Genomic DNA, 9,102 nt, shown 5'->3' with positions numbered 1-9,102 from the left:
TCTTCCTCTATAATTTGGCCCCTCAGCCGGACTGGAGTCAAATATGTCGACCTTGACATTCCTTATGAAGATGCTCACAGTTGCCTTTGTTGCTAAAGAAGGAAGATCAAGGTTGAGTGGCACTTCCTGTTTTCTTTTGGCTCTGGATTAGAAAGTCTTTGTGTGCGTGTGTATTTTCTCTTCTTATTTTTCTTTCCTCCCTCTCTTTTCTACCTCTCAATACCTTCTCCCACAAAAAAGAAAAAAAAAATAAGAAGAATTTGATTGCAGAAAATGTCAACTGAGTTTCACATTTTAATAAAATAAAGGCATAACCTAACTGGGGAAAAAGCGTTTTGAGAAAACAGGCCTCTCATATGGCCACGTTGCTTATGAAGCTGAAGGCTTGAAGTAGTCTGTCTTGGCTGAAGTTTGAGACAAAGCTCTAAATGTCCTTTGACAAACAATACTAAGGCAGAGGTTGGGAGGAGGAGAAAGTTGGTCCACAGAAGGCCCATTAGACATTCCCACGGGAAAAGTATTGTTATGGTCCTATAACTATATGCTGTTGAAACCAGTGGCTCACAAAATGCCCAGTGATGAAATAATGCTTCATTCACACTCTTGCCTCATTAGATTTCCAGTTCGGAAGTGAAAGGTTATAAGATGCGGCCAGATGGGCTAGGATAGCAGTTGAAAGAGTCAAAGAGGCATCAACGAGAGGTCAGACGTTGCAGAGTGAGAAACTTCCCATAGAAGCAAATGGAAATAAAAATTATGCCGTGGCATGATTGGAACGGGGCATAATAAACCTTGACATTCCCACATTATACAAGAATTGTTGCATCCTGTGCTCTGCGCATCATGTTTGTGAGACGTTTGCTTGGAAGAGGGCCATTGACAAGTGTTATCTTTAGAAATTGCCTTCAGTAGTCCAGGGATGGGAAGCAAAGACTCAAATTGAGCTGTTCTAGGCGAAAGAAAAGCGATTATCCTTGACTGAGTGCCAACTGTCTGCCAAGCGCTATGCTAAGTGCTTTCTATTATTCTCAGTCCTCAATAACAATCCGATACTTTTAAAGTCGTTACTCCCTTTCTGTGGCTGAGGTAGCTAAGTCCTGGTGCTATTAAATAATGTGCCCAAGCGAATGCAGCTGGTGAGTGATGGGCATGAAACTTTAACCCAAATCTGACTGTCATGCTCATTTCCTCCCATTATAGCAAGCTGCGCCATGAAGGAAAGACGGAACATTTATCTGGAATCAGAGTTGACTTTTCTAATCCAGTGTTCCCAAAGTCTGCTCTACAGAATACTAGTCTTGTGGTCTATTGCCCTAAAGCGTTGTTTATTGGATGTTGCTATTAAATAAATGTGTGTATTTTTATATTCTGTGATGTCTTTTCAGAGATTCGAATGTATATTAGCTTGCTTAAATCTCCGACAATTCCTATACTGAAATATATAAGACTGTTTAACTCAGGTTCAAAACCTTCTTTTGACCAAGGAGCCTTTAAGTCTCTGACAAAATCAGTGCTATAACCAACGTTCTCTAAGAAATGCTATTCCTGGGGCTGGCTCCGTGGCCGAGCGGTTAAGTTCGTGTGCTCCGCTGCGGCAGCCCAGGATTCGGATCCTGGGCGCGGACATGGCACCGCTCGTCAGGCCATGTTGAGGTGGCATCCCACATCCCACAACTAGAAGGACCTGCAACTAAGATATACAACTGTGTACAGGGTGGGGTTGGGGAGATAAAGCAGAAAAAAAAAAAAAAAGATTGGCAACAGTTGTTAGCCCAGGTGCCAATCTTTAAAAAAAAAAAAAAGGAAGATTGGCAGCAGTTGTTAGCCCAGGTGCCAATCTTTAAAAAAAAAAAAAAATGCTGTTCCAAAGACCCACAGGACTCTCTTGATCCTGTTAGGCTGTTTCTACCGCAATTGGTGAGCCAACTTATGGTTGAAAGCTTGTGTCCAACGGAGATGGACTCCATTCATGAAAATGTCAGGGTACCCGGGGCACACTGATATAGAACATGCTTTGTTGTGGGCTCTGATAATCAGGGTTCAAATCTTACCACTGCCTCTTTCTGCATAGGCAAACTTGGACAACATTTCACCTCTCTGAGCCCAGGTTTCCTTGTCTGTATGATGAGAATAATAAAGCCTACGTAACAGAATGGTTGTAATATTTAGACGAAATGGTAATAATTCATATGAAATGCTCTGTAAACTGCAAAGAGCTATGTGTCATTATTTAAACTTTACTATTCCTTGAAATAATCTCACTATTTTTTCATGTGTCTTTTCTTTGGATATTGTAAAATACATTCCAAGATGGAAACGTGAATGCTCTGAGGTCTCAAGACCACACTAGCTGTGCAATTAGTTAAGAGAGGACGTGAAGCCAGCCCCAGGCCCCTATGGACTCATACTGTCACATCATAAGGACAGTAAGATAATTCTTTAATTTGATACCTGGTGTTTACCTAAAACCATCTTAGCATCAGGAATAATGCCGAAACACTAGACTCTAGGAGTTCTCACTAGAACATGGAACAAGACTCTTTTTTATTACTATTATTAATTAGTTTTGTTCAGAAAATTCTGGACAACATATACATTGAATCATATGAAGTTGTTTGTGTAGGTCAAAAATGGGTGGATATCAGCAATTTCCTATAGGTCCCCCTAAAACGTGTTTGAATATCTTTTGAGGGGCAAGTCTAAGGGCCCTTAAGAGGCACACTTCTGGAATAAGTAGATAATTCGGAAGAAAATACATTCGAAGTGTCATATTAAAACTTACGGGATTTTTTTCATCATGAAACCTTGATGATGTACTTGAAACTATATAGTGAACTGGAACTTGATGGGAAAAAGTTGCATGACTTCTCACAAAAAGGCAGACCTCGCTTGAATCTCTGCTACACGTCCAAGGTAGACAAGGACACAGAATTTTTAATTCACTGTGCTGCCCCGTTGTCTGAAATCGATCCTCCCTAATTACAAGTGCTTGGTAAATATTTGTTAAGGAAGTGGTTAAGTGAATGAGCAGGTATGATACTGGTGTGTGTATTACAGTATTTATATTCAGGAAGTTCAAGTTCCTCATTCATTTGATATTCTCCACACCAATCTTTGTGATTCAAAATGCAAAGTCCCACTTTCCTTATTACTAGCTGTGTAATTGGGAGAAAGTTGTTTAATGGCTCTGTGTATGATACCAATGTCTCAAGTAGAAATAAAGACATAAAATTAAACTTACTTTCTAGGATTTTTGTACCTAGTACATAGTGGAATGAAAATCTAATTTTGCTGACAGTATTACATTCTCGATTACTTCTTTAACCAAAACACCGAATTGCAATTTCTTTTTATTCCCTTATATAATGTTCTTTAAATTCTGAAAACAAAAGACAATATTTTACAGTGCTTCTATTACTCACTCATAGTAGAGAACGTGGGAAAATTAAGGAATTCCAGTTCTCTGGGAGGCCATGTGCAGGAATATGGACAATGTGACAAATGCTTCAATTTGCCAAGCACTTGTGCTCTGCCAGGTACTGAGGCCTAAACATGTGACACACCACTTTGTGTCGAGAGAATTGCTTTGAGTTCATGGAGCTGTGAGAGAAAAGAGGCAGTGACGCAGGCCGGGGCTGGATTAGAAAGGTCTTGGATGGCAGGCTAAGGAGCTTGGATTTAATTGTCAGAGCAGGGGGGGAAGACCCCAAGAAAGCCCCTCCCTGGAGGACCAAGTTGAGAAGTCAAGTGGTAAGGCTTGCATTTTAGCAGGATCTCTCTGACTGTAGGGCAGAGCAACCCAGAAGTGGGCGGAGATTGGAAATTCCCATTTAGGCGGCTTTTGTACAATCTAGAGGGGAGAAAAGAGGGAAAGGGGGCTTACACAAGAAGGAAGCACGGGAGCAGATGCCAGGGTAAGCGACCCCAGGATGAGTGGCTGGGGGCGGAGGGAGGCTGAAAGAATGCTGTGGAACATGTGTAAAGCATGCTTTCCAAAGATGGCCAGAATAGTATCTTCTGTTCCACGTGTGCTTCTGCAATTTGACCCCCAAATCACCCATGCTACTACCCTTAAGATCTAGAAACAGAGTCTGACTCTCCTCCCTTTGATTCTGGGCTGATGTCTTTGTAAGAACAGAATGCAGCGATATGGCCTCCTCGGGTAGGTCAGCTTCTGCTGTGGTCTCTCAGAACCCTGCCGCCATGCTCTACAAAAACCGAGGCACATGGAAAGGCCACATCTAGGTGCTCCAGTTGAAAATCCCAGCTAAGCCTGGCCTCCAAGCCGTCCCAGACCAGGTTCTTTACATGTGAGTGGGGGAATCTTCAGATGATTCTAGCCCCTGCTCCCTCCCATGACCCCAGCTGTTCTCCACCTGGGGGGCCCCAGACACTGTGGAGCATGATAAGGCCATCCCTGCTGTGCCCTCTTTAAATCTCTCACACTTGCAAATTGTTATTAATCCTCTCTGTTCTCCAAGGACTGCAGCAGAGGAATCAGAAACAAATGTGAAATGGCTCTAATGGAAAGGAAACCACTGATCCCAGAGTTTATTTTGCTGAGAGAAAGAAGAATATTGAATAGAAACACTCAATTCAATGTTGACGGAGTGCCGCCTAAAGGGTCATCAGAGAAAAGCTGTCTATCACGCAAAGGGTGAGAATAGACCTCATGACAGTCAGCCTGCATAGAAGAACCCAAGCCAGTAGGTATAAATAAATGATCAGGAACCTGGGGCCAGAGCCAAGAGTCCCAGAGAACAAATAGAATTGACATTTTGAAATAGATGGAGGATAAATAAAAAGTTTTTGGCATGGAATTGCAATATATTTATTATACAGTCAATTCATGTGGTCACCTCAAATGGCTGAGTTGGTGGGGAAAGGTGAGATGGGCTAGGATGGCTGGAAATAACTAAGTTTGAATCACTCAGAAGCTTCTAGATTCTTCCCAAATGGGTTGAGGTCGTTCTCAGGCTTCCATTCAGGAAGCATCTGTAATTGACTAAAGTAATAAAAATTAGATCCTGGGACAAAAAAAAAAATACTCCCAGTAAAAGATGGTGCTATTTTAGATGAGATATAAGGGAAAGACAAAGAAGAACTTTTGTTAAGGACAGTATGTTTAGAGTTTTCTGGAAACTTTTCTGAACCTTTAATTACCATATACATCTTCCCTCCCCCATCTCTACCTTTTTCATTGTTATGTCCCTGATATTCCTGGGGATTTAGCTCAGGTTTTGGTCATTTAATCATTCTCTGGGCATTTGTCAAGCACAAGTATAGACCAGATATCATGTCTGGTTCTACCTACACAAAGTCAGATAGCATAGTCCCTGCCTTCAGGGCTCCCCTCATCTCCTGCGTGGGACAGATGCATAAACAGAGCGTAGCAGGATGGTATAAGTCGTCTGTTATAACCATCCACACACCAGAGTCATATGGCAGCACAGAGGAGAGGTTCTGAGCCCAGATTCCACGCCTCATGAAAGAGCTTCCATAGGAAGTTCTGCCAGGAATGTGCCCTGAAGAATGAAGAGGATGGAGCAGGCAAAGCAGTGACAAGAAACAGGGAGAGTGGGCAAGAAGGGATCATTATCAACACGTGCAGGTGCCCGGAAGGTGGGAGAGATGAGAGAACGAGAGCGTTCCAGGAATTGCAAGTTTTCCTCCAAGGAACGTGTCTCGACAGCCTCCATCCTTCAATTGCACTTCATGTGTTCTCTCCCATAGGCCCTGCCAGGCTATCAAATGCTGCACTGTACCAATCATTTGACCAGTCGGTCTCCCCGCTGGGTTGTGAACCCCTGAAGGGGGAGCTGTGTCATTTACCTGAGCATCCCTTGTACCTAGCTCAGTGCCTTGCATGTTCACCGTGTGCCTGCTGATGTAGCTCCACGTGCATTTACTATCGGTGTAAAGGACTATACTAGCAGCACCAGCCAATGCAGCTTTTCGGTCAAATGAGTCTCTAGACTTGATTTCCAACTCAAAGGTATCGCTGGAATAAAATGTGGGTTACCACTGAGCTGATGTCACCGACTCCTCTCTGATCTCTGGCTTCCCTAAGGGAATTTGCCCACACAATGGGGAGGGGATTTTTGAACCAGACCCAGATTAAACTCTGCTCTTGTCCTGCCAATTGAAAAATTTTGCACTCTTTCCACCTCTGAATCTTGTGATACATATCTGTAAAATAGAGACGGCAATACACTCAATGTTTTGATGTAAGGATTAAGTGAATTAAAGATGGGAAGCACATTATAGTGTTGAGTTTAGAGGAGAAACTTAATACAGGCTAGTTGTATCTTCTGCACTTTCTCCTCCTCTCCTTTCAGCTTCTATCCTTTATGATCTGGCCTGAAGGCCATAACTGAACAGAGATATGAATTATTAATGTGGTTCCTGTTTCATCACTTACTGAACCAGGTGCTCAGTTTTTCTATATATTATGTACCATCCTTTCAGCTGGAGAGGCTCCACCCCTGACTCCCAGGTGAGAGGACTGAGATCATCTGTCCCAGGCCACACAGCTAGGAAGGGGCTGACCTAGAATGGAACCCAGGAAGTAGGTTTTCAAGGGCCGGAGAGCTGATTGCTAAGTTTTTCAAAATTCAATGTGCTTGTTGTTAAACAGATAAATTATTAAAATTGAATTATAGTAAGCTTAGAATTAAATAAATTGTATTTTTAAAAAATACTGAAAACTTATCACCTCCTAATTATTTTCTGTATTTCACTATTATCTACGCCAGGAGTCAGGAAATGATAGCCTGCTGGCTAAGTCTGTCTCATCACCTGTTTTCATAAATACGCTTTTATTGGAACACAGCCACGCCCATTTGTTTGGTTTTGAGGAAGATTAGCCCTGAGCTAACATCTCTGCCAATCCTCCTCTTTTTGCTGAGGAAGACTGGCCCTGAACTAACATCCATGCCCATCCTCCTCTACTTTATATGGGGGACGCCTGCCACAGCATGGCTTGCCAGGCGGTGCCACGTTCGCACCCAGATCCGAACCGGTGAACCCCAGACCCCCGAAGCGGAACGTATGCACTTAACCGCTGAGCCACCGGGCCGGCCCCATGCCCATTTGTTTTGTCTATAGCTGTTTTCCAACTAAAATGAGAGAGTTGAATAGTTGCCACAGAGATCATATGGCCTGCAAAGCCGAAAGTATTTACTATCTGGCCCTGACCAATGCTTGACTCTGCTCTTGAGGTTATTTATGTCTATTTTATCTATAGGTTGGAAACACTAAATAATGGTATGCTACTTACTGCACAGCACTTCCCAATTCCGCATTCGGTGACATCACATTGGAAGCTTGAAAATGGCCCATGGTGGGGATATTTACATCACAAAAATTTGCAAACACCACTAATTAGAATTTCTTTTTTGTTTATTGTTTGTTTTTGGAGAGCCAGTTGTTTCGCATTGACCAGTGGATCACTGAACCCAGGTCTCTTGAGCCTGTATTCTTCAGTATTGTCAGGGTCAATCAGGGAAGAAGAACCTCTGTAGATAGGTAGATAGATGGATCCATCGATTGATCTGTCTTTGCAAGACTGTTGTACAAATGGTTTTCATTTGATGTTGATTTAAACTCGGACAATTGGAAACCAAGCAAGTAAATCTTATTAAATGGTTAAGACAGTCTTTGTAAGACTATTGTCTTTGTGATTAATGCTGGAAGTTCAAATTCACAAGACAAGAAGTTAGGAAGGGAAGATGGATGTAAAGCTGGGGACAGCAAGGGCAAATTGGAACCCACAGGGGCAAGCTGGAGCTCCCGAGGATGGACTGAAACCTGTGTCAGTTCTTGTTGCCTCTGCCCTTGGTGTGGGGCTCCTGCAGAAGCTGGGTCCTTCCATCATGCAACCGAGCACACAGACCTGGCCCAGGAGTCAGAGACGCTGAAGGAGGATTGGATGGAAGGTGGAGCTGTTGTAGGCCCTGTCACTGTCACATGCCATTGAGACATGTTACTGATCATTAGCAAAGTAAAAAATGGCTGTTGCTTCACTTCCTCCATCCAAATCTTGCACAATAATTTCTCTTATGACCTACTGTAATCAGAAATATACAGAAGAAAGAATTCTTGGGAAGAGAAACCTGGTTACATTGACATATTTCGAAGCCATCGTAGCTTTCCAGTATACTTCTTCGGAAATATTCAACTCAGTGAAAGCTCAGGGAGGAAGGAAAATCCTCCATGGGCTGTGTCTGAAGTTGGCGCTGGGTGACAGTTACCCTTAATACTGATCTATATTTATGTAAAAGAAAATCCATTCAATACTAATATTTGCTTGCTTGGTTTGGAAGGTTTTTCTAGTTGGCCAAGATTAAATCAATGTCAGATGGGAAACACATGGTTTGCGTTATTTACCAATAGAAATTATCAACTTTATAAGCAGCCAGCTGATCATTCACAGTATGTTTTATTTTCCATTCCACTGAAAAAGTTAGCCCATAATTGCATCCTGTAGATCCTAGAACCGCTCGCTAAATTCAGCATGCAAATTCCTTCCCATCGGTGCTCTCAATTATTGGTGATGGTGAGAATTGATCACCATTCTTGTAATGACACACACAAGGGTTCAGAAGAATCCAAAAATGTGTAGGCAGTGGACCTGCTTAAGATTTACTATCCAGAAACACATTCCTTAGAGATCCACATGGTTTGGCAACGATGATGATGTTGTCCTGAAATAACAAAGGTATTCCGGTGCAGGTGGGTTTCTCCAATTACGGGAGTGGCGTTTTACCAACTGACACATTTTGCTTTGCACGATGTGACCAATATGGCGAATTGTTCAGTGGCCCAAGTCCAGTATACCTAGCATATCTGATTGTGAAACCAGCCTAAGACTAAGAGCGTTCAATTTGGGAGCTGCAGACAGCTGCAGGGAGAGCAGAGGGGAAGGGCGTGTGTGGAGAGTGTGTTATACGCCAGATGCTTTATATATGATATGCATTCTCACTTCGTCAACCTAATGCTGTGATTAAGAGGATGGAGTCAGACCACCTGGAGTTTAATCCAGGCTCAGAGCTAACTTGGCAAATGTGATCTTGGGCAAGTTATGGAACTGCTCTGTGCCTC

This window comes from Equus caballus, chromosome 1, assembly GCF_041296265.1.
Source record: "Equus caballus isolate H_3958 breed thoroughbred chromosome 1, TB-T2T, whole genome shotgun sequence".
NCBI lineage: Eukaryota > Metazoa > Chordata > Mammalia > Perissodactyla > Equidae > Equus > Equus caballus.
The sequence above is the reverse complement of the archived record's forward strand: the minus strand, read 5'-3'. Positions refer to the sequence as shown.